General features: G+C 50.2%; 2 protein-coding genes and 1 long non-coding RNA gene across 8 annotated transcripts in view; 1 reads left to right on the top strand and 2 right to left on the bottom strand.

The window, feature by feature from the left end:
- LOC102996559 (uncharacterized protein KIAA0513) overlaps positions 1–6,668 on the bottom strand; it is a 56,247-nt gene extending 49,579 nt beyond the window's left edge. For 2 of the 3 annotated variants that reach the window (XM_028477680.2, XM_055078937.1), the window contains exon 1: positions 6,458–6,580. The gene's annotated coding sequence lies outside the window, so the exon portion shown is untranslated. Of the gene's footprint in view, positions 1–6,457 lie in introns of all 3 variants that reach the window. The other variant, XM_028477679.2, reaches the window with a different exon arrangement.
- A 3,687-nt stretch (positions 6,669–10,355) lies between these two features.
- The window catches only part of LOC102995736 (uncharacterized), a 63,076-nt gene continuing 49,072 nt past the window's right edge, over positions 10,356–24,359 (bottom strand). The window contains exon 4 of one of the 2 annotated variants that reach the window (XR_003676645.2): positions 10,356–11,083. This is a non-coding gene — a long non-coding RNA (uncharacterized lncRNA). Of the gene's footprint in view, positions 11,084–18,407; positions 23,186–24,359 lie in introns of those variants that run through there. The other variant, XR_003676642.2, reaches the window with a different exon arrangement.
- Positions 17,849–24,359, top strand: part of ZDHHC7 (zinc finger DHHC-type palmitoyltransferase 7) — a 30,937-nt gene continuing 24,426 nt past the window's right edge. Inside the window, exon 1 of one of the 3 annotated variants that reach the window (XM_007109224.4) lies at positions 17,849–17,960. The gene's annotated coding sequence lies outside the window, so the exon portion shown is untranslated. Of the gene's footprint in view, positions 17,961–18,031; positions 18,402–24,359 lie in introns of those variants that run through there. The other 2 variants (XM_024124906.3, XM_028478343.2) reach the window with 2 other exon arrangements.

Here is a 24,359-nt window from a genome sequence, read left to right as displayed (position 1 = left end):
CATTTTTGCTACTGGTGAGTCATCTTCTCTGACTCACGCCAGGCTGTGGTGCAGAGGCCTCAGAGCACACCTGTCTGTGAAAGGCTGTCCCAGGAACGCGGCCCGCACCCAGGCACAAGCTTGCGCATGTGGATTTGGTAAAGAGGAGCAAAGAATGATCCCCTTTTCTCTCTCTCTTTTTTTCCCCTCCGAATTTACCATTTCTTTCAGCTTCTGTTGGAGATTATCCCTACGGTGGGATGAGTCTTGGTCATTTCGTTTTGCATCTTTTTGTTTTTTTCAGCCTTAACTGAATTTGTTACAATATCGCCTCTGTTTTGTTTTGGTTGTTTGGCCATGAGGCATGTGGGATCTCAGCTCCCCAACCAGGGACGAACCCACACCCCCTGCACCGGAAGGCGAAGACTTAACCACTGAACCGCCAGGGAAGTCCCGTCATTGTGCATCTTTAGAGGCAGGAGTACCTTTCTTGAATGAGCCCAGAAAGCCCGAGGGATGACAGATTTTCCTCCCGTGAGGCTCCCCCTCTGGGGCACAACACGGAGCGTCACCCGGGCGCCACACTGGGGTCACGCCGCCTTCTGAGAGCTAGGAAGATACCACCAAACTCAGGGCAGGTGACATGTACACGCAGCTTTGGCACCTGGACCGAACCTGCCTGGAGCCGCGAGCCAGCTCTGCCCTTACAAGCGGATGTGACGGAGGCACGTCGCTCTGCCTCTCTGTGCCTCAGCTTTCTCACCTGTGCGACGGGGAGGGTAACAGCAGCTCCCCCGTGAGTGTTCCCGTGAGGCTTAGTGACAGCCCCCAGAGAGCACCCGGCACAGCGAATCCGAAAGACACCATCTCGATGCCCTGGGGAAACACACCGTCAACGGCCCCTCCCTCCCTCCTTCCCTGAGTCTCCGTACTCACCTCTCCATCAGGGCTAACCCTGAAGTTCAAGGAGCCCGAACTGAAAAGCACCCCGTAAATACAAGCTCTTTCCCCACACTCTTCCCTGAAAGCCCCACATTTTACCGTTACAGACTCATTTCTTTTAAGCACCTCCCGTCTAAATATAAAACTCTTGGCTGAGGTGTTATCATTAGCTCTTAGGGCCTGGGAACAGACCAGCCTCTCAGGTGCCCACAGCAAGGGGTCTGAAAAGGCCGGAGGAAGGAGGAACGGAAAGCAGGGATGGGAGCACAGCCCGTGGGGTGGGGCGGGGTGGAGGTGATACTTGGGGACAGTAAAGGACAGCAAGGTCTCTGCAAGGAGACAGGAGAAACTGGTGGAGACGGTGTCACTGGGGAAGAGATTGGGAAGCTGGGGGAGGGTAGGAGAAGCAGTGACAGAAACCACTTTTCACTGGACATCTTTCTGTATTATTTGAGTTTTGCACCATCTGCATGTATGACCCAGCCAACAAAAAATAAAATAAGGGAGGGGGGGATATTGGGTATTTGGGAGAGACAGAGCCAGAAACAAAAAGGTCTCTGAAGGCGAAGGGACAAGTCGTGTTGGCTATTTTGCTGGCAGCCTGCCCTGCTCTCACCGCCCCCACCGCCCGGGCCCAAATCAGAAAAGTCTCTCTACGAACTCCTGCACGGCTCGCCTTTAGAACATCAGCAATACTCTTTCGGGGTCAAAATCTGAGACACTGAAACTCAGAATTCTCCAGAGCTTACTTAAAAGCCCCTCAGAATCACTGGAAAAGCCCAACAAAGGAAAAACGCGACTGCTCTGATGTTGTGGCCTCCGGCTTCGACCAGCCGCGCGAGGTCTGACCTGGGAACATCGTGTCCAGCGGCATCGTTTATCTCACTGTCAGTGAGCCACTCCTCTAGCACAAGGACGACGGGGTAAAGCAGAAGGCCAAGGGAGGAAGTCATCCCTCCAGGGCCCCTGAAGAGCCGTGGGAGAAACCCGCATCCTACCCTGGGCCGGAGCCACGAGAAAGGCCTGGCCACCGGCGGATGGGGGAGGGGAGGAGAGGCCACGGGCTCTGCAATCAGTCAGGAGGTTGGTCGGGTCCTGCACGACCTCGGGCAAGTCACTCAACAGCTCAGACCCTCCCTCCCCTCACCTGGGACACACACAGATCACAAGCTGCTAGCTGAGACTTGTAAGGATCGCAAATGCTTTGGGCACAGACATCCAAAACCATGTCCTTAGCCTGAAAAATAACCCAGCCCCTCCTGCCAGTGTTTCCCTTTAAAAGGTCAATGGATCTCGCAGTTAGAAGGTGTCATGCATTGAACTGGACAATGAAAAGAGACGTTGAAGTCCGAAGCCCTGGAACCTGTGAATGGGACCTTATTTGGAAACAGGGTCTTTGCAGACGTAATTAGTTAAGATAAAGTCATTATAGAATAGGGTGGGCCCCAAATCCAATTTGACTGGTGTCCTTACAAGAAGAGAGGAGACAGAGAGACACACACAGAGGGAAGATAATGTGAACACACACGCACACGCACGCACGTACGCACGCACACGTGCGGAGAAGGCCACGTGACCACAGAGACAGGAGCAGGAGTCATGCAGCTGCAAGCTGAGGAACAGAAAGGACGGCTGGAAACCCCCAGAGGCTGGGAGGAGGCCGCGAACGGACGCTCCCTCTGCGCCCGCAAGAAGGAATCAACCCTGCTGACACCTGGATTTCGGATGTCTTGTCTCCAGATCCGTAAGAGAATATCTATTGCTTTAAGCCCCCCAGTTCGTGGTACTCTGTTATAGCAGACCTAGGAGACTCATACAGAAAGGGATCTGGTTTCACCGTCTATCTAACGCTTGAATTCTCTTGCCCGATGGTCAGCCAGCCAGCCTATGGATGACTGTCTCCAGTAAAAGAAGACTAGTTTAGTATCTACCAAGGCAGCAACCCCTCCCATCTTTGAAAAGGTCTGTCGTAAAAATCATTCGTTCAACAAGTATTCACTGAGCACCTACTATGTGCCAGGCACTGTTTGGGGCACTGTTGAAACAATGGTAAAATGGGGAGCAGACGATAAAAGCACTTACAAATAAGACCACTTCTGATGTCTTGAAGAAAGTAAAACACCGTAACGTGAGTGAGTGGGTTGAGGACCAGGATGAAATTATTTATACTGTCAGGGAAGGTCCCGCCAAGCGTGTGGTACTGGACCAGTGACCTGAATGACAAGGAGTCAGCCACGGAGGATCTGGCCCGGGGAACAGCCAGTGCGAGGACCTGAGGCAGAGCAAGCTAGACCTGCTCAAGGCACAGAAAGAAAGAGGGGCTTTCGTGAGAGAGTGAGGGAGGGTTAATTGATGAAGCTGGAGAAACAAGGAAGGTCAGTGAGTCCTTGTATAGTAGACCCAGCTAAGAAGTTTGCATCTGACCCCAAGACTACTGAGAAGTCACTGGGGAGAGACATGATTGGATTCTTAGTTTTTAAAAGATCACTCTGACACCATAACGTTCTTCTAACCGAAGTCTTTTTAACTTTTGTCCTTTCATTCTTGGGATCTTGGACCTCCAGAGAGGTTAGAACAAGTCTAATGAATGACATTCCTGAATCATGGCTCCCAAGATTTCCAGGCTCACCAGCTCTAATTCATTCCCCACTGTAGCAATTTCCAGTAAATATGCTTGATGTTTTTTTCTATGTCCTTCCTTAAATGTGATGCCCAGAAAAGAACTCGATATTCTAAGCATGAAGTAGATGAGAACTTTCACCTTTGTCATTCCAGATCTACATGTCCACTGATGTGCCCCGAGACCGCCTTGGTTTTAATTCTGTTTTGTACCACTGACCTGCTGAAACACATCTCAGATAACCTCCGCCGGTGTCCTTTTTCAGATCTAGATGCTCAGATCGAGAAAACAGGATTCAAGCTTATTCTTCCCTAATGAGAACAGCTGTGTCCTCTTTAAAATTAAAAAAAAAGTGTCACCAAAACGCAAACAGTGCCATGCATAAAAAACTGGATAAAATAAACAAAAGTACTGGGTCAACTCCTCAGGTTTCACAACCACTGCATTTTTCTTCCGGGTGGAGGACAAGGAAAGTGATTATGGCAAGTTTCCCTAGAATTGCTTTGGTCTCTTGCATCACATGGCTGAAGACACCTAGACTATGAGCAAACACTGAGCGCTTGGGCAAAAGACTCTCGCTGCAATCATACTTCCCACTAGATTTCTCAAAGACTTAAACAAATCTGAGTAGGCGCAGACTCCCAAGCCTGGGATAGAGGGAAGTGGTGAAGAGAATCTACACTTGCGAGCCAAGCTGACTTAGCAGGTGGGGCAAGCGGTGGGAGAGAAGGATGCTGGGAAAGCCCTAGGGCCCTGGGATGTGTGCGTAATCCGTCCTCATCCTTCCCACATCCCACTCGGCAGAGTGGTGACGGGCCACTGCACCTGGTGCCAGATGGCTAGGGTTAACACTCTGCTCTGCCCCCTAGTCAGCTAAGTGACCTTGAGCAAGTCCCTTAGCCTCAGTTTCCTCATCTGTGACATTTGTGAAGATCAATTAAGATTCTGTGTGAAAGCCTTTCGCAAATTACTCTGTCCTGTAAAAGTGAGGGGTTATCATTGGCAATAAGGATTTTTACCCCTCCCTTTGCATGTCATGAGGGTTGACTTTTCCTGACGTTTTCTCTTCCCAGGCTGCTTCCGATGGTTCTTTTAACCGGATTATTTTCTTTTTTTGAGGGAGGATGGGGAGGCATGTAGCATGACTCATCCCACCCTAAACCCTTCCTAAAGACTATCCTAGGGCTTCCCTGGTGGCGCAGTGGTTGAGAGTCCGCCTGCCGATGCAGGGGACGCGGGTTCGTGCCCCGGTCCGGGAAGATCCCCCATGCCGCGGAGCGGCTGGGCCCGTGAGCCACGGCCGCTGAGCCTGCGCGTCCGGAGCCTGTGCTCCGCAACGGGAGAGGCCACGACAGTGAAAGGCCCGCGTACCGCAAAAAAAGAGAGACTATTCTAAAAGAAGTGCCCTCAGAGCCATTTGGGGTCACCCCAAAGCAATTTACCTTCAAAGAACCAAAGCTGTTGTCATGCAAAAAGAAGCACATCTAATATCTGTGGATACCCTCCACTCTCTGGAAATCCGAAGCCAGTTATTTAAGGTTTGTGATTTACTCAGGTCACCGAGTAGCTTTTCATGGGCCTCAGTTGTTACATTCTCAGGTAATAAGAACTATCTTCACATTAACTCACACAAGCCATACAAAAGACAAACACTACAAAAAAAACACAAAACACGGGAATGTGCTCCAGAACCAAATGAGAGGTTAATCTGCTGCTGGCTAAAGTGCCTATGCCTGAGTCCTCAGCCATCTTCATTTCTTTAATGGAAAAAGAGAATCTCATGAGTCAAATTTCTCACTGCGAGCGGATCTCAATAGCCGGTTGCCCTGTGTTTCAAATGCGTAAGCGGTCCTATTTCTGCACAACGTGGAAATAAAAACCAGTGACAGCCCAAGGGAGAGACGGAACAATGGCAGGACATACACTTCCAAACAGAACCGGGAAAAGATGGGAAGAAACGCTCACGTGTAATACAACTGGAATTTTCTTTTCTTTGCTTAATTCGGTGTTAAGCATCTTGGCTGCCTTGGTTTAGGGTGAGGGAGGGGGCGCCTCTAAGCCAATGAGCCCAAAACCTTAGCATTAGGTGACAGTGGTCTGGAGGGCGGCCTGGCTACAGCAGCCTGGTCCCTGACAGCTGTTGGCTTGCATCCAAACGCTGACTCGCCTCAGGGACAGCCTGCATGTCAAGCACCTCACCTGTGCCAGCTCAGAGGTGAGTTCCTGCCCAGTGTGCAGGCTGGCGCCCTGGCCTGACACTTAAGCAGAGTCACAGGAACCGGCTCGTGCCCACTGCCAAGTCCTCTTCCTCTTCCCAAATCTAATCAATGTACAACCCAGGGAAGCCCAGACCCCACCAAGGGGAAACTCGCACCCAGCTCCAGGAAGACCACATCCTATCCTTTCCAAGACCCTGGACGCTGGTCCAGGCCACCCTGAACCAGCTGTTCCAAACAGCCTCTAACACTGTGCCGGCAGTGCTGGCCCCTCTGCAAAGCTCCTCCTGCTTCCTGATCGTGGGGAGGAGGGGACCCTGGGAAGTCACAAGCTGAGCCCTTTCTCCTTGGCCCCCATGACGCCCCCAGCTGCCACTCCAGGAGCAGAGGGGCAGCAAACTTAAAATCCAACACACAGCACAACTTGGCAAATGTCTTTCCCATCCCGGTCCCACGCACCCCTCCCCAGCACGCCCTTCCAGGAGTCGAGGCGGGGGTGGGGGTCGGCGGGGAGAGCCGGCTCCATCCCTAAGCCACCTGGCGACACCGTCAGCCACCGGGGAGCGGGGACACCTTGTCCAGACCCCACCCCCCCTCAGGTACCGCACTGCTCTTCACACGGTGGGCTCCTGCCCCGCCTTCCCATTTCCTGCAGAAACCCCAGAGGCCCTCGACCCCACCCCACCCCACGGTCCCTCACCCGCCGGTCGCTGTGCGCTCCAGCTGTCGCCCCTCGGAGAGCACCCTCGCCGCCGGGAGAACCCGGCACGCCCTCCCCTCTCGGCCGCTGGCAGGGTCCCCTCTCACCGCGGCGGGGGCCGGCCGACAGGCCGGGCGGACGGGGAGCGAGCGGGCGCCGTCGGGCTCGGGAACGCGTCCACTGCGCCCGCCCCAGAGCCGGGTCCTTCTGAGGCGCCGGCCCGCGCGAGCTGTCAGTCAGCTGGCCGCGCCCGCCCCCGCGCCCGCCCCCAGCACCCCGCCCCCCCCCGGCCCCGTCTGCGCAGGCGCGGGGCGGCCCGGGAGCGGCGTCACGTGACGGGGCGGTGCAGCTGTCGGCGCCCGGCCCCCTCCGGAGGGTTTCGGCCCACGTCCCACGTCGCTCGGCCCTGGGTTCGCCCCTCGGCGGGAGGCCTCGTCCTGCGGCCCTGGGAGCACGCTCGGGGACTTCCCGTGGTTCGCTTTAACAGAGAGTCCCGGGAACCCCGTTTGCTGGATCTGCTCAAAACTAGGCTGTTCTCCCAGGCGGGGCAGAGCTGGGTGGGCGCAGGCCGCTCTGCAAACAAATGAGTGGGTGATTTGGTGATTTTGGAGGGGGGAGCCCCGGCAGGGAGCCAGAAAGTATGGCCTGATTCTGGTTGCTTCCCCGCCGTGGTGTCCGCACCTTTAAAACAAGGATGCCCTTTGCCCTTTCCTCCTCGCCTATTTCAGAGTTGGGGTGACGTCTTGACATTAATGAGCCTACTTGTAAACCAAGTCAAGCGAGGATGTATGGAATAGAAGGGCGTTTTGAGGCCAACTGATTTTTTGAAAGGGGGCTTCTTAAAAGCTGATGGATTCCACCTTCTGCTCCGAAACGTCTAGGCCAATCAGCATCTTTTCACAAGATACAATAAACACAATTTTCAGGCTGTCGGGTTTGGGTTTCTTCCACGTCTCTTCAATTCAAACAAACAAACCAAAGCCACAAAAGGTAAAAAATAAAAGTATCTCCTACGGGAGCTTTTTCAGTTCTAGAGCAATTACAGAAATGTAAACTGACACCCCCTCCCAGTAATTTTGCGGTTATGGCAAACTTGGTTCCAGCACCTAGCAAAACAGAGTGTGGGCTCTGATGCCTCAAATTCGCTAAAGACATTTCCAGGGCTACACTGCAGAGCTACAGTGCTCCTTCTGGGGGTTGGCTGTATGACATAATAAAGCTCTGCCTTTAAATGAATGCCCTGGTATCTGAACTAGGGCAGACTGTCAATTTCAGAAAACTGTGGGTTCTCCGAAGTCCTAGCAGTTAGACAGGAGGATCTAAAGATCTGCCATGGGGGCTTCCCTGGTGGCGCAGTGGATGCACGTCCGCCTGCCGATGCAGGGGAACCGGGTTCGCGCCCCGGCCTCGGAGGATCCCACATGCCGCGGAGCGGCTGGGCCCGTGAAGCCATGGCCGCTGGGCCTGCGCGTCCGGAGCCTGTGCTCCGCAACGGGAGAGGCCACAGCGGAGGGAGGCCCGCGTACCACAAAAAAAAAAAAAAAAAAAAAAAAAAAAGATCTGCCATGTAGGAGAAAAGATGGCATATGGATTGACGATCAAGTGTCTTTCCTGTGCCCCAAGCATGGAGGTGCTGATCGCTGGGAAGGTGGCCTATTGAACTTAAAAGACTTTCTGGGAGGGAGGACTTCCCTGGCGGTCCAGTGGTTACGACTCCCTTCCCCACTGCAGGGGGCATGGGTTCGATTGCTGGTTGGGGAACTAAGATCCTGCATGCCCGTGTGGTATGGCCAAAAAGTTAAGGGAAAAAAAAAAACAACTTGTTGGGGGAAGTTAAAGGGACCGACGGGGAGGACAAAGCTGGGAGCTGTGGTTCCACAAGAGTTGTGGGGCCTTCGGCACCACAGGTCCATTCCAGATTTGCTTGACCAGCTCAGTGTAGCCATCGTGTGCAAGAAACCGGATCTCTGGGTGTTTTAAGATTGGTGTGAATTCAGGAAGGGAAGGAGTGTAAGGTGGCGTTCATTCCCTTATGTGGGCACTACAGATTGGTGCCCATGCCATTGGTCCCTGTGAGTTTCTGCCCTGCGTCCAGCAGCCTACAAGCCCATCATGAAGACTTTATGGGATGGAGGAGGGTCATATCTGTGGCTAGAGGAAGCCCTCCCTTGGTTCAGTGAGTGAACCCAGAACCAGGCATGGGCTCTTGCGGCCTTGTTCTGACTCTGGAGGTACCAACTATTCATGAAAATTGGAAAATGTGAGTTCATCCAGGGTCGTATTCCATTTGGGGAAAATGTCATTTCTCCTCAAGAGATTCATATGGACCCTATCTCTCCATACCACATAAAAGATGTTATCTGTACTTGCCAGAAAGTTGGAGAGAGGCAGATGATATGGCCATTTTATTTTTTTTTTTTTAAAGTGGGGGGCTTCCCTGATGGCGCAGTGGTTGGGGGTCCGCCTGCCGATGCAGGGGACGCGGGTTCGTGCCGCGGTCCGGGAGGATCCCACATGCCGCGGAGCGGCTGGGCCCGTGAGCCACAACTACTGAGCCTGCGCGTCCGGAGCCTGCGCTCCGCAACGGGAGAGGACACAACGGTGAGAGGCCCGCGTACCGCAATTAAAAAAAAAAAAAGGCGGGAGGGGGGGAGTGAGTTCTACAAACCACAGACCAGTGAACTTGACATTGGGCCTGGGAAGCATTCAGGCCAGATAACTCATGAAAAATATCTGTGACCCCTCAGAAGAGGAAGCACTGATGTCAAAGACCAAGTCATGCTGGCTTAACCATGAGATTTCAAGCTATGAAATCTATAGACTGGTAATTCAAGGAAATATGATAGAAGTAGTGTATTTGGACCTGGAAGATATATTTACCAAAATTCTTTCAGTAATAAGTGACAGAGATCCCGGCAAACTGGTTTTTCAAAAACTGAAAACTTCTGGGGTTGGCCCAGCAGGATCCAGGGGCCAAGTGATGTCATCAGAACTTGGTCTCTCTCCCCTTCTTGACTGCTTCTCTCTGAGCTGGGCTTCATTCTCAGATCAGGTTCTTTTTTTTTTTTTTTTTCGGTACGCGGGCCTCTCACCGTTGTGGCCTCTCCCGTCGCGGAGCACAGGCTCCGGACGCGCAGGCTCAGCGGCCGCGGCTCACGGACCCAGCCGCTCCGCGGCACGTGGGGTCTTCCCGGACCGGGGCGCGAACCCGCGTCGGCAGGCGGACTCTCGACCGCTGCGCCGCCAGGGAGGCCCAAGGTTCTTTTTATAGAGTGGTCTTCAACAGCAACAGGCTTATGTTCTCTCAACTTAGCAGCCCCCGTGGAAAAAAAAAAAAGAATTTTCTCCTTCAGTATTTCCAGCAAGCGTCTCAGGATTTGGTCTGAACGGACCAGCAGCACTCATGTGCTCATGCCATTAAACCAACCGCTGAGGCCAGGTTTGGGGGGTCAGCCCCACCTAACTACTGGGTGGAGAGGAAGGGAAGGGTGGGTGCCCGTGGGAAACTGAGGTGCTCTTGCCAGGAGAAGAGGGGTGGATTTGGGGCAGGTAAGGGAAAGCAACAGGGACTTCCCTGGTGGCGCAGTGGTTAAGAATCCGCCTGCCAATGCAGGGGACAGGGGTTCGAGCCCTGGTCCGGGAAGATCCCACATGCGGCGGAGCAACTAAGCCCGTGCGCCACAACTACTGAGCCTGTGCGCCACAATTACTGAAGCCCGCGCACCTAGAGCCCGTGCTCCACAACAAGAGAAGCCACCGCCGTGAGGAGCCCGCGCACCGCAACGAAGAGTCGTCCCCACTCGCCGCAACGAGAGAAAGCCCGTGCACAGCAATGAAGACACAACGCGGCCAAAAATAAATAAATCAATCAATTTATTTTTAAAAAAAAAGGTGGGGGGGGAAGCAACAGATACCTGGAACCAAGCGTTTGCTAAGATATCTTGTGATATTGTATAACGGGCATGAAGAAAAGGGGGGAGAAATAGTATATTTATTTGATGGGTGACTCAATATTCAAAATACTTTGATTAGAGGATGAATCCGAAAAAGAACTATACAGGGTAAAGCAGGCCATGTGGCTGAGCATCAGTTCTTTGTTTCCGGTCGCCCACCATGTCTGTTTTCCCTTCCCCCTAATATGACCACAAATTTAGCGGCTTAAAACAACACAAATTTATTATCTTACAGTTCTGGAGGTCAGGTCTTAAAATTGAGGTATCAGCAGGGCTGCATTCCTTCTGGGGGCTCAGGAAGAATGATTTCCTTGCCTTTTCCAGCTTCTAGAGGCTGCCTGCATTCTTTGGCTTGAGGCCCCTTCCTCCATCTTCAAAGGCAGTCTCCTTTAATCTGGAATACTTCTCAGCTTTTCTTTGTCCTTCGAGACACCGATCTGTACAAACTTGGGACTTCCCTGGTGGTCCAGTGTTAAAGAATCCGACTTACAATGCAGGGGATGCGGGTTCAATCCCGGGTCAGGGAACTAAGATCCCACATGCCGCGGGGCAACCGCGGGGCAACTACGCCCGCGTGCCACAACTACTGAGCCTGTGCGCCTCGGCAAGAGAGCCTGCGTGCCTCAATGAAGATCCTGCGCGTGCCGCACCTAGAGGCCCGATCCAGCCAAAACTAAATAAAATAGAATAAATAATAAAATTTTTTTTAAAGTATAAAAAAATAGAGTACAGGCTGCATGTTGTGCAAACGTCTCTCAGTTTAGATTTTTCTGCCTGCTCCTGTATAAAGTCAGGGAACACATTTTTGTTTCTATTTTTCCTTATATATTATTTGTGTATGTATTGGCTGCATCCGGTCCTAGTTGCGGCGCACGGGATCTTTTGTTGAGGCGTGCGGTTCTCTCTAGCCGTTGCGCGCAGGCTTAGTTGCCCCGCCGCACGTGGGATCTCAGTTCCCCAGCCAGGGCTCGAACCCGCGTCCCCGGCGTTGCAAGATGGATTCTTAAGCACTGGACCTCCAGGGACGTCCCCAGGTAACACATTTTTGACAGCAGTGCTGCATAACTGAAGTGTGTCCTCAGTGCATATATCCTATCGGGAGGCACACGCATTCGTTTGTCTCATTATTGGTGATGCTATGTTTGACCCGAGGTTGAGACGGTGATACATTTCTCCACTGTAAAGGTACTTTTCTCCCTTTGTAAGTAATTGGTAAACTGTCGGGAAGACACTTTTAGACTACTTAAATATCCTATTTTCCAATGAATTCTCACCCAGTGGTTTAGCACCCATTAATGATAATCCTATGGCTGCAAAATGGTGAGCATTGGAATTCGATTGCTCCATCAACACTTATTAGTTGACATTTCCCTGCATCTATTCTTTCCCTTCTCCAGTAAGCCACTGGAGTGACCTTTTTAAAATTATTATTATTTTTTCGGCTGCACCACGCAGCTTGCGAGATCTCAGTTCCCCACAGGGCCATGGCAGTGAAAGCCCAGAACCTAACCACTAGGGCACCAGGGAACTCCCTGGAGTGACCTTTAAAAACCACAAAGGGGATCAAACCTTCCAGTGGCTTCCCCCCTCAGATGTGGCCAGAATCCCTCAAACGGTTGTTAGGGTCCTGCGTGACCTGGTCCCTTCCAAGCTCTCCAGCCTAGTCTCAAGCCACTCCCTCCATGCCCTCCACACAGGGCTCCTTATAGAACTCCAGACAATCCATGTTGCTTTCCATGGAGGACCTCCCCACTTACCCCCTTGCCTGGAACTCTTCCTCCACCCCCTGCACTCCTTTACTCATCAAATACCCTTGTTCCTCACTATCACATCCTAAAGGAGGCCTTCCACTGTGACCCCCAGATCAGGTCAGATACCCAGGTATACTCGCTCACCACACACGTCCTTTTCCTTTACAGGAGCACACCAGTTCGTAATTGTCCACTTTTTCATCTGTTTAATTAGTCTCCGAGCTCCACAACAGGTAGGAACTTTGCCTGGGTTTGCTCACCCCTGTGTCTGCAGCACTTAACATGGTTCCGAGAGTAGACGATTAAATATTTGTTGAATGAACCAATATAGGATTAAGATAAGGATCTGGGGGATGGAGGTGGAGGAAAAGAAGAGGACTGAGTTATTGGAGCCAGGGCACAAATGAGCAGAGACTTGCTTCCAGGCAACTTGGTGGATCAGGTCCTGGTAGGAGGAGCTGGGGCTCACATCCCAGGTGAGCCCTCAGGACTTGGTATAGAGCTGCTATGTATAGCGCATGGCCTCGGGCTCCTTAGAGAGTGAGAATGTTATGGTCTAAAGAGCAGGATCTTCAGAGCTGGACAGAATGAGGTCTGCAGGCTAGCTGTGCCCTGCTTCTTTGGGGCGATCACTTAACTCCGAGCCTGTTTTCTCAGCTGTACAAAGAGACCGTACCAGTTTCACAGACATGAGGATGAAGAGAGGCTGTGAGGCAGCGAGGCTCCTCTCCTAGCTGTATGACCTTCAGCACACTCCTTAAGCTCAGTGGGCCTGTTTCCTCGTCTGAAAAAGGGGCCAACCATGGCATGTTCATTCATTCATTCAATGCATATTTATTGAGTCGCTGCATTTTGCCGGCGAACGAGACCAACAAAATCCCTGCCTTTCGTGAGGCTTGCGTTGCACTGGGGGATAAACAACGGGATAACTAAGTGACGGAGGATGTTAGCTGACCTGTGGCCAGGAGCAAAGCAGGGAGGGGGAAGTGAACTGTTGCAGGAATGGGAGAGAGGGAGAATTTTTCAATAGGGTGCCGGGGAGGAAGATGTGCTCCGAGTCAAGTCCTGAAGGGCATGAGAGAGCAAGCTTGGGACATCCAGGGGACACAGAGCCTCAAGCACAGGCCGGCTGCCCCAGCAGGCTTTACCCACAGTGGCTGGAGGTGAGGTGGCCCAGTGAAAAGGAATTCAGGAACATCTCATGCCACTTTGGGTTTTTGGACTTCCTGGGCCTTGTTCAACACCATGGGTTGTGGAGTTTCAACCTTCTGGCTTCCTGATGCATTCAACATCACGATCTCAGTGGAAAGAAATAAGAGACCACCCAAACTCCCTTCTGAAGAAATTTCTGATTTTCCACTGTACAACCCTTGGAAGTCTCTCTCTCTCTTTCTCCCACTGTTTACTTCAAGCACAGCACACAAATCATAAATGTACGTGGCTGAATTTTTACCAAGTGAACACTCATACAACCAAGCACCCAGATCAAGAAACAGAATATAACTAGCACCCTAGCACCCCCGCCTCAGCAGAGTCATCACTGCCCTGCCCTGTCCTCCTACACCAAAGATCAGTTTTGCCCAAGTTTGAGCTTTTTATTAATAAAATTATATAGTATGTACTCTTTTATGCCTTGCTTCTTTTATTCAACATCCTGTTTGTGCAATTTATTTGTATTGTTGTATGTAGTGTGTACTTTCATTCTGTACGGTATTTCACTGTGCACGTATACCACGATTCATTCATTCTAGCCCCAAACTACAAACAACCTAAACATCCATGAACAACACTGTACTGTATATTGTGGGAACATTCTAGCACAAGTCTTTTGGTCCACCTGCAGCAGATACTCCTAACAGTCGTCCTGGGCGGTTTAATAATCACATTCCTACCCCCAGCAGTGAAGTGTGTGGAAGTCCCAGTTTTTCCACATGTTTGCCAGCACTTGTTTTTTCACGTTAGCCGTGCTAGTGGGTGTGTAAATACGATCTCATTGTGGTTTAAGTTTGCATTTCCCTGATGACTAATGAAAGAGAGCATTTTTTCATGTTTTGGATATTCTTTTGTGAAGTACCTGTGTTTTGCCAATTGTTCTATTGGGTTGTCTCATTTATTTTTAATTTTTATGCATTTAAAAATGGATACATGGTTTACAAGCTTAACAAGTTACAGACCTACTCCTTGTATGTTTTTCCAGGGATATTCTGTGTACATATAAACATATATATCCCCCAAATCTTCTTTTTCACACAAATACACAGTTTTACACAATGGACTTAATATACCTCAAAGGCCACTGCACACCACAGCATTCCATTTGTATGTATAACATACTTTATTTAATATACTGATGGCATACGGGGCGACGCGGTTGTTTGCTTCTGCAAACATCCTACTGTAAATACTGAAGTGCAAACATCTTTGTGTACATGGGTGAGTCTATCCGTAGGATAAATTCCTGACTGGGACTGCTGGGTCATAGGGTACGTACACTTAGATTTCTGTGATTCACATTGCTATCTTGCTCTGCAAAGAGCTGAATCAATTGACAATGGCACCCATTTGGGCTGCCTTGCCAACAGAGAATCACCAAACTTTCATCTTTGCCAACTCACTAGGTGCAAAATGGGGTCTCTTGGTACTTTAAATTTGCATTCATTCCTTTTACTTTGAATGAGGCTGAGGATCTTTTCACTGGTTGAAGAGAGGCTCCACTTTAAAAAGAACTATTTCCTGGGATGAGTGGTTAGCTGGAAACTAGCTCCTGGCGGGTAAACAGAACTAATCCTGAAGATGGGATGTTTCCCATCCCCGCAAGGGCCTCCAATGTTAGCTTTTTGGTTCTATGGTCCTTATGAATCAAGGTGAGGCAAAAAACTGTGTTGAACCACAGTCTCAGAACAGGAAGAAACCTTAGAAATCAAGTCTGAGCTCATATTTTAGAGATTAAAAAAAAAAAAAAAAAAGCTGAGGTTTGGAGAGGGGAAATGACTTGCAGAAGACCACATATCAAGTCTGTTGAGAAAGAGATGAAAATCCTTGAAAGACTTGAATTGTTTCTGTCAACTGCTGTCATCCCTGTTAAATATTTTAATGAATGATTTTACTGTGCTATTTCCTTTCACAACAATGCAGTTTTAAAGTTACAGTAAACAAGCCTATACAAGTGTGGGGACAGAGGAGAACTGAGTCTTTTTGTGAAAGACTTTGAAATGGGTCAAAAAAACATTATTGGGTGTCTTCAATGGACAACTAGGTGTTCTCATGCACACCCTGGGGTTATGTGGTTCTATGGATTTTTTTCTTTGCTTTATTTAAGCTATTTATAACTCTATAGGTTTTGGAGGATCAAAAGCAATCCAAGTGATTCTGTTACCAAGGCTGTTGCCCCAGAATCATATCCCTGACCCTCCCTCGAATGGAAACCAATTATTCTTATCTAAGTTGCAGGAGGCAGATGCAAAGAGAAAAAAAAAAAAAAAAGAACTGGTTAGAACCAACCAGGCCCAAGATGGCGGAAGATGTGACTTCCAGGAGACCTTGAGCCTCATTATACTCTGACTGTAATATATTAGCATATGTTAAATGACACACCCACCAGGGCCAGGAAGTTGACGATTGCCATGACGACCAGAAAAGCCCATATAAGGACTGAAAAGGAGAGTTGCAACAGTCCCAGGTCCAAACCACACCCCTGTTCTCCATTAAGTCATGAATATTCCCCCCACCCCTTCCAATTGCCTGCTTTTTACCTCGACCTGCCAATATATTTGGTGGCTCCACCTGAATTGGGCTGAGAAGTTGATTTGCGAGCTAGATTCCCCCTTTCCATTCTTTGGCCACTAAATACAGCTGGCACTGTTCCACTCTCAGCACTGGTTTCATCATTGTCTGTGCGAATCTGATCGGAAAAAGTCAGGAGGTCTCGGCTGGGGCTAGGAACCCGGCGCAGGTCCAGTTGACCAACTTGGTTACAATTTTTGTCCACCGATATCAGACATACAAAGGAATCTTGTCTGGTAGAAGTTCAATTGACTTCCCCATTGTAGAAGAAGCCAGTTTTGGCTCTATTAAGCAAATTCATTGCAGCATTCCTGACTGCATACATGTGCCTGCCTTTTGGATTCATCTCTGAATCACATGTATCATCTTACCTACTTCCTCATGAATTAGTGAGTTAAATTAACTCTTTGACATGTGTTTCTATTTGTATGACAGTCATGATTTAAGCTTTTTTTTTTTTTAAAGATACTCTTTTGGGGGGAGGGATAAATTAGGAGGTTGGGATTAACATACACACTACTAGATATAAAATAAGCAACAAGGACCTACTGTAGAGCACAAGGAACTATACTCAATATTTTGTAATAACCTATAAGGGAAAAGAATCTGAAAAAGAATAGATACATACGTATATATATGTATAACTGAATCACTGCGTTGTACACCTGAAACTAACACGATATTGTAAATCAACTATACTTCAACTAAAAAAAAGATACTCTTAACTTGCTCATAGCAAGTATATCTTAAGCACAGCAGGCACTGGTAGTCTTGATGTTCTCCAAAGACAATCATCCTCTCTTTCAGCCTATGCAAAAAGAATCGACGACGGATGGGAGGCCTACCCCACTCTTCTTCCTTGTGGGAATAAACAGACCAGGAGATAGGAGGCTCAATGAGGGTTGACTGAATGCATAGCCCCATTGTGAATGCAGAGGTACAGTAACAAAATTTTAAGCTTTTAAAGTTCAAATTTTGATGATTAATGCACCCCTTACTTCCAAAAGCTTGCCTCGATAAGCGTTTCTGGGAGTAAGAACGGTAAATTGTGAAAAGGTGGCTTGCAGGCAGTGAGAGTCTGATAGATCCCGCAGCTGCAATTACTGTTTCTAATCAATCTTACAAGTTAGTGGGTACTTAAGAGTTTAATAACAAACACTGAGCGCCTACTTCCCAGCCCTGCGGAAACTGTTCCTAATATTGTAGGACATACCACCCCCACCCAAAAAAAAAGCCAAACAATACCCAACCACGTTTCCACCTTCAAAACACTTAGGACTTAGCATCTGGAAGGAATCGCTGGGATGCCATGGTTTCCATGTCGCTCAGAGGAGAACCAGAGGCTCAGCGAATCAGGAATCGCGCAGCCAATGGCGCTTCCCCTACTCCCCACGTGCTTGCTGGCTCCGTCGTTCTCACTCGAGCCTCTCCATTAACCCGTGTTCCGTCCTCGCACGCCGTACAGGCCACACCTAACGCTGGCTGAGAAGGGCCACCGCAGGCTCAGTAAACCCGGGCAAGAACTCCTCCCCGAGTCAAAAAGCCTAGCCGCGCGGCTTGGACCTTGCGGCAGCCCGTAGCCCTCATCCTTGCTCTTCCGGACCTCAGTCTGGATGGATCCCTTTATTTTAGCGAGGGGACCTTGTGACTAAGAGCCGTGTCTGTCCCACAGGGATGCCGGCCGCCGGGTCCCAGCAAACCACCTCAGGCACCCTTCTCCGCTGCCGGGAGCGGCGCCACCGGAACTGCGCAAACGCGGCGCCGCTGACCACGCGGGGTTCACTTCCGGGGGTCGTGCCGCGAAGCGGTCCAGGTTGGGCTCTGTCTCTCGTGTCCGCTCGGAGGCCGCCTCCCTCCGATCGGCCCGGCAGGACCGAGCCGAGCCGCGGGGCCCCCTCCGGCCCGGCCATGAGTGCGGCCGCATGATGCGTCCCTGCCTCGGCCGCTGCAGTCGCCGCCGACGCCGCCGCAGGCCGGGAGGAGCCGCAGCGCCGGGCGACCCCGCCCGGGCCTCGGGTGAGTGCGGTGGGCCGGGGCGGGCTGCTCGCGCCCGGGTCTCCCGGCCACTCCAGGCCCCCGTCCGCCAGCCCCGGGCCCCCTGCTCCCTTTCCTCCACCCCACCCCGCACCTACGACCTTCCCGAGTTCCTCGGGGGCACCTCTGTGCCAGCGCTTGACTTCTCTTCCAGGTGTCTCCTTGTCACTCCTTAGTGCATCTTTCCGGGTAGGGCCCGAATTGCAGCCCCAGCTTTTTGCCTGACCTTGGGTGTGACACTCAGGTCTCCGAGCCACTGTTTTCTCCTTTAATAACTAATAACGGGGTTCTCGTTGGAGTCCGAAGAGTGGCAGTAAATCCTGTGTAAGCTGTAAGGAGTAGTTTATAGGCATGCGTTACAGTGGACTTCCTCTAACGTCGCCCATGGCTTCTCGAATGAATGCTCCTGTTCTTCCCTCCCTTGTAAGTTTTAATTTTTCTTTTTTATTCTTTGCCCACCTTCTTCCTTTTCTTCCCTTCCCCTGCCAATGATCTTTGGGGGATTGCCTGCCAGGGCACCTGGGACAGTCAGGTCAGCCTTCAGGGCAATGTTTGCATCTTTTCTTGCTGTCGCCAAGGCTCATCTCTCCTGAGGAGTCATTGCTGCTGAAACTAAGTCTCTTTTCGCTGTTAGATGGACATAGTTTATTGGCTTATGGGTAACCAGTTTTTTTGGCGGGGGGGGGTTGGTTAAGAACTGTTGATGTAGCTGCTTTGTAGCTTCTTTTACTGACCAGGTGGTGTAAAGGGCTGTCCACGCAATGCTACAGTGTTTAATGTTTGCAGTCTGCTTAGTGTTTGTACTTAATGCACGTAGATTTATCTGTTTTACTACTGCTGTCTCAAATGGTCTAGAAATCTGGGCCAATGTATATTTCTTCTTAGACTCTTCACCTTAAAGATGATGAATTTAATCTGTTGATACTTTCACAAATTTTATTTGCTTAAAGTCACCTTTTTAAACGTCAGATTTAATCTTTTTGATACTGTCTTAACGTTTACTTATCTGAAGTCACCTTTTTAGAAAGTCATCTTGGGGACTTCCCTGGTGGCTCAGTGGTTAAGAATCCGCCTGCCAAGGCAGGGGACACGGGTTTGAGCCCTGGTCTGGGAAGGTCCTACATGCCACGGGGCAGCTAAGCCCGTGGGCCACAACTACTGAGCCTGCGCTCCAGAGCCCGTAAGCCACACCTACTGAGCCTGCCTGCCACAACTGCTGAAGCCCACACGCCTAGAGCCCGTGCTCCGCAACAAGAGAAGTCACCGCAGCGAGAAGCCCGTGCACCACAACGAAGCGTAGCCCCCGCTCGCCACAACTAGAGAAAGCCCACGCCCTAAATTTGCTTCTTAGGAAGTCAGAGTACTTTTTTAAAAAAATATTTATTTATTTTGGCTGCGCAGGCTCTTAGTTGCGGCATGCGGGATCTTCGTTGCAGCATGCAAACCTAGTTGCAGCATGCGAACTCTTAGTTGCGGCATGCGGGATCTTCGTTGCAGCATGCAAACCTAGTTACAGCATGCGAACTCTTAGTTGCGGCACGTGGGATCTAGTTCCCTGACCAGGGATCAAACCCAAGCCCCTTGCATTGGGGGCGTGGAGTCTTCGCCATTGGACCACCAGGGAAGCCCCAGAATACTTGATTAAAGAGAAAGGCTCTTGGGATATTTGAAAAACGGAATGGAACAGACGTCTTAAATTGCACCTCTTGCAGATTCTGGTAAATAGAAGGGTCGAGTGACTGACATTACTTGGATTGTGTGCTTTCAGGAGTGAGGCTGGTAGGTGGGCTTTTAAGTTGTGAGGTGGAGGAGCATGAGACTATTTGATAGTAATTTCCTAAATAATTCATAAATCAACAATTGGAACTCTTTATGCACACATCTCACGTCAAAGCAAAGTGGGTAGAGATGTATACAGAAGTTGTTGTTGTTGTTTTTTTACCAATGACTCAGAGCCTGCCTCGATTACAATGAGTGAATTGGGAATTTTCAGCCTTGCTAATCAGTGCACTGTGAAAGCAGAAATCCTCTTCTAGAAAGGACAAATATTAGCATGAATAGAATGACCCTCTCAGCGAGAGAGAGAAAGTACTGAAAGGAACTTTGTATAAGAACAGTCTTGAGCCAGTCAAAAGTCGGGACATGCTTTTACATTCTTACTGAAACTGTTACCTGCAAGGCTTGGACCCTTTGGTGACATAAATCACATAGTCTTTGTTAATTTGAGGAAATGGAACGAGCAGTAAGTTCACATATGAAGTTAATGCTTGGGATGAATTGAGAAGTAGTTTTCCTCATGATTCCAGAATTTCCCTGCTCCAATCCGTGCTGAGCAACTCTACAAGATAGTTTTCTTAGAGCAGCTTTTTGGGGGTATGTTTCTTAAAAGTAATGTTTTAATTATAGAGGTAATACATGCTTGTTTGGTTAAGAAAAAAAAAAAGTTCAAACACTAGAGCAGAGCATAAAGTACAGAGTCTAAACACTCACTCTTGCTCCTTTTTGTCCCCAAAGCCAGTTTCCAGGGTCAGGTTAACAACTTGTGTGTGACCCTTCAGCTGTAGCACCCGAGAAGAGTTCGGGCCACCTGCAGAGTTGGTCAGCTACAAAGTTGAGAGGGAACAGTCCACACAAGACCACCGTCACTTCTGACACCAGTTGCAAGTCTGGGGGTTCCCCACGCCACCCTCAGGTTCGATTACTAGCTAGAAGGCCTCACAGAACTCACTGAAAGCTGTGTGCTCAGAGTTATGGTTTATTAAAGTCAGCCAAGTGAAGCGGCTCTTAGGACAGAATCTGGGGCTGTACCAAACATGGAGCTTCCATTGTCCTCTCCCCAAGGAGTTGGAACGTGGTACGTAACTGGCGTTGACACGAGTATTGCCAACCAGGGATGCTCACCTGAGCCTTGGTGTTTGGAGTCTTTATTGGGCTTTTATGACATGGGCATAAATGATTGATTGATGGACCGCCCACAAGGTTGATCTCAGTTTCCAGGTCAGCTGATACTGCGTGACCCAGAGCGCCACCCTAAATCATGTTTTTGGTCTTTCTGGTGTGGCCAGTCCCCACCCTAAATCAGATTGTCAGCCGACGATAAAGCCCAGACCTTCTTTTGAGCATAGTTAAATTCTTTATTACACAGCATCCTTCCTTCATTCATGGTACCTTCCTTAAAAATATACTTTTTAAAAAGAGATGCAGACTCACAGCTATAGGAGAACAAACTAGTGGCTACCAGTGGGGAAGAGGGAAGGGGAGGGGCAAGATAGGGGTGGGGGATTAAGAGGTACAAACCGTCGTTAGTAAATACGCTACAAGGATATATTGTAAAACTCAGGGAATATAGCCAATTTTTTTTTTTTTAATATTTATTTATTTGCTTGGTTGCACTGGGTCTCAGTTGTGGCAGGCGGGCTCCTTAGTTGCAGCTCGTTGGCTCTTTAGTTGCAGCATGTGGGCTCCTCAGTTGTGGCAGGCAGGCTCCTTAGTTGTGGCTCCAGGCCTCCTTAGTTGCAGCATAAATGGAATATAACCTTTAAAAATTGTGAATGTCATACACCTGAAACTTGTATATTGTAACTCAACTATACCTCACTTAAAATTATATATATATGTGTACATATATTATGTATATACACACACTCTTTTTGCTTTACCATTGACAAGGGACTCTCCCTTATAGATCATGGAGCAGAGGCTGTTGGGAGAGTTCTCTCAACTTTGACTCCATTCCAGCTGAGCTATCTCTGAATGCCTATCAGTCTTTTTCTTCCCCTGCCCTCTGAGGAGGAGAAAACGCCTCCTTTCCAGTTTAACATGTGTCCGTACTTTGGTCTGCCTGTTAGGGGACGGCATTTAGTCACTTACTCTCACTTGCCTCTGATTTTTTTTCTCTTTCACTCACTTCTTTGCCTCTATCTACAGACGTATTTTTGTCTTGCTTACTACTTCATTCTATTCTTGAAAAACCTCTAGTAGAATTTTAATAATTGTCTAATAAATCCAGACTCTTCATGGGGCCAAGATAATGCCTTATATTGGTACAGCGCCTCATAGTTTTGAAAACGCTTATCCTGCAGTGGTTTGTACATAGTGGCGCGTGGTAAACAGGCAGAGGGCGAGAGTCTTCTAACTGGAGGAGACAGTGGGCAGAAGCACAGAGGTGTGAACCGGCCCTGCAGGGGAGCCAGGATGAACGCTGCGTGGGAGAGCCTGGCCGGGCAGGGGAGCCAGAGTCAGTGGCGCCTTGGATGCCATGGTCCCGAGGTTTGGCGCCTGTGTTGGTTAGGGTTCTACAGAGGTACAGCCAGAGGTGAGGGGGCCTAAGCTTGGGTCGTGGGAAAGGTGGGAAGGGAAGGGTCAGAGCTGTAAGCAGGAAGCGTCGGCAGCGTGTAGGAGTGAGGGACCAGGAGGCCTTGTGTCCACAGGTTGAAAGGTGCTTCGTAAATACTGGCTATGTGAGGAGTGTCAGCAGTAAATGGAAGGAGAGGCCGGCTCTGTGTTAAGCTGGTGGCTTGGGTCATTCTGGGACAGGGCGCAGTGCGTTTGCAGACCCAGTGATAAGCAGGGGCAGGCAGGGTAGAGAAGCTTCCAGTTTCTCTTGAGACAGGCTCTTAGGGTATTTCTGGTCGGAACGTTTTGAATTCTTAGCGGTCCGTATTTCCCAGATTCGGTGTCCTCGTTAGGGAGCGCGTTTTCTGAAACCAAGCGCTCAGGGAGGTGGTGTGTTTTCACGGAAGAGCGTGGGCTCTGGAGTCAGAACAGCCCCGACTCCACGCTTTGCTGGCCGTGAGCTTGGGCAGGGTACTGCAGCTCGAAGGCGCAACTTCCTCCTCCCTCAGCGAGCACCTCGTTTTTAGGCTAGTGGCGGGGTTCACCGTCCTGATGTATACGGAGGTCCTGACACATAGCAGAGGTTCAGTAACTGGCTTGTCCTTTCGCGTTCCAGTATCTTACAGTGTCGTCAACTTGCGTCTGGGAGCTGGCTTCACTGTGAGCGGGTCACATGTGCCTCGTGTTGCAGCTTTGGGCAGAAGCGGGGATTCACCAGCGTGGTTCAGGCTCAGCTTTTCCCTGGGACGGGACACTTGAAGGGTTTGGGGACTCGGGTTCTTTTTGTCTCTGGCTTTGGAATTCTTGAGGCTTTCGTTACCATGTTGGGATCTTTAAAAATAGCTCCTCCATTTGACTTTCAGGCTGTGGCTCTGGTATGGGGATAAAGGTGGAAGCTTTGGCGTTTGTGTACACGTGCCTTTGAGGCTGCCTCCTGCAGCCTGTGTGCTCCCAGTGACACACCCAGAAAACGCCCTGCCAGCGTGGGTCTCTCTCCTTCCTCCCCTTCTCCCTCTCCCCCCTTAACCCGTCCACGTTTCTCCCCCTCAGCTCCCCGGACCGTCTGACCCCATCCCATCCCACCCCACCCCAGGCCTCCCACTTTGACCCTCTTACTTACTCCTTTCCGGTTCCTGTGGGGTTTGTTTTTGCTTTTCCTTCTCTCACTCAGCGAGTGTTTGCGGAGTTTGGGGTGCGCCGAGGATATAACGAGACAGCCCGGGTGGGAGGGGAGCTAAGAGGTGAGTTCCACAGGCCCCGGGCCGGGTAGGGCTGGTGTAGCCACAGAGTGGCCTTTGGGTTTTATTCTAACCACAGAGGCAGCAATTGGCTGGTTTTAATAGGTAAGGGAGTGGCAGGATCCGACTTCATATCTGTAAACACTGGCCCTGGGTGCTGATCGGGGAGGGGGTTAGTGGGTGCACAGAGGCAGTGAGTGTGGAAACGGATCACCGGTTTGTGCTGCCCGGGCGGGGCATCCTTGATCTGGGTCGGTGTTGGAGATCGAGCCCACAGGACCTGCTGACGGGTTAGGGGTGGGGAGGTTGGGAAAAGAGTGGAATGAAGGGTGTGTCCTGGTTTTTGACCTTGGCAACTAGATGGTGGTGCCATTTATACAGACGAGAAGGTAGGGTCAGAACGGTTTTGGTGGGTGGAGGGGTTTCTGCTTTGTCCCTCCCGTGGAGTTGTTGAGTAACGGATTGGGACACCCAGTAACGCATTATTTGTTTGGCAGTTTGCCACGTGCATCTTTTCTAACTACGTGCCACTGAGATCCTGTGAGATTATTTAGCGAGCATGTAGCTAAAGAGGACAACCCAGGAGCACCACGTTTCGATGTCTGTGGAGGAGGAGGACCTGGCAGGAGGCTGAAGAGTGCTCGCCGGGACGACGGGGAAGAGCCCAGCGGCGTCCCCTCCCCCGCCCCGTGAGATTGGCTTTCCTCGCCCAGAGCCTTGGCTGCTTGTGTGTTTCTCAGTTTGCCCTGTTTTGTTTTAGTATGAAAGACCTTTCTGGAAAGGTCACATAAGTTTACTGTTCACAGTA

This window comes from Physeter macrocephalus, chromosome 17 (assembly GCF_002837175.3).
Source record: "Physeter macrocephalus isolate SW-GA chromosome 17, ASM283717v5, whole genome shotgun sequence".
NCBI lineage: Eukaryota > Metazoa > Chordata > Mammalia > Artiodactyla > Physeteridae > Physeter > Physeter macrocephalus.
Note: the sequence above shows the minus strand (reverse complement) of the source record. Positions and strands in the feature narration are given on the sequence as shown.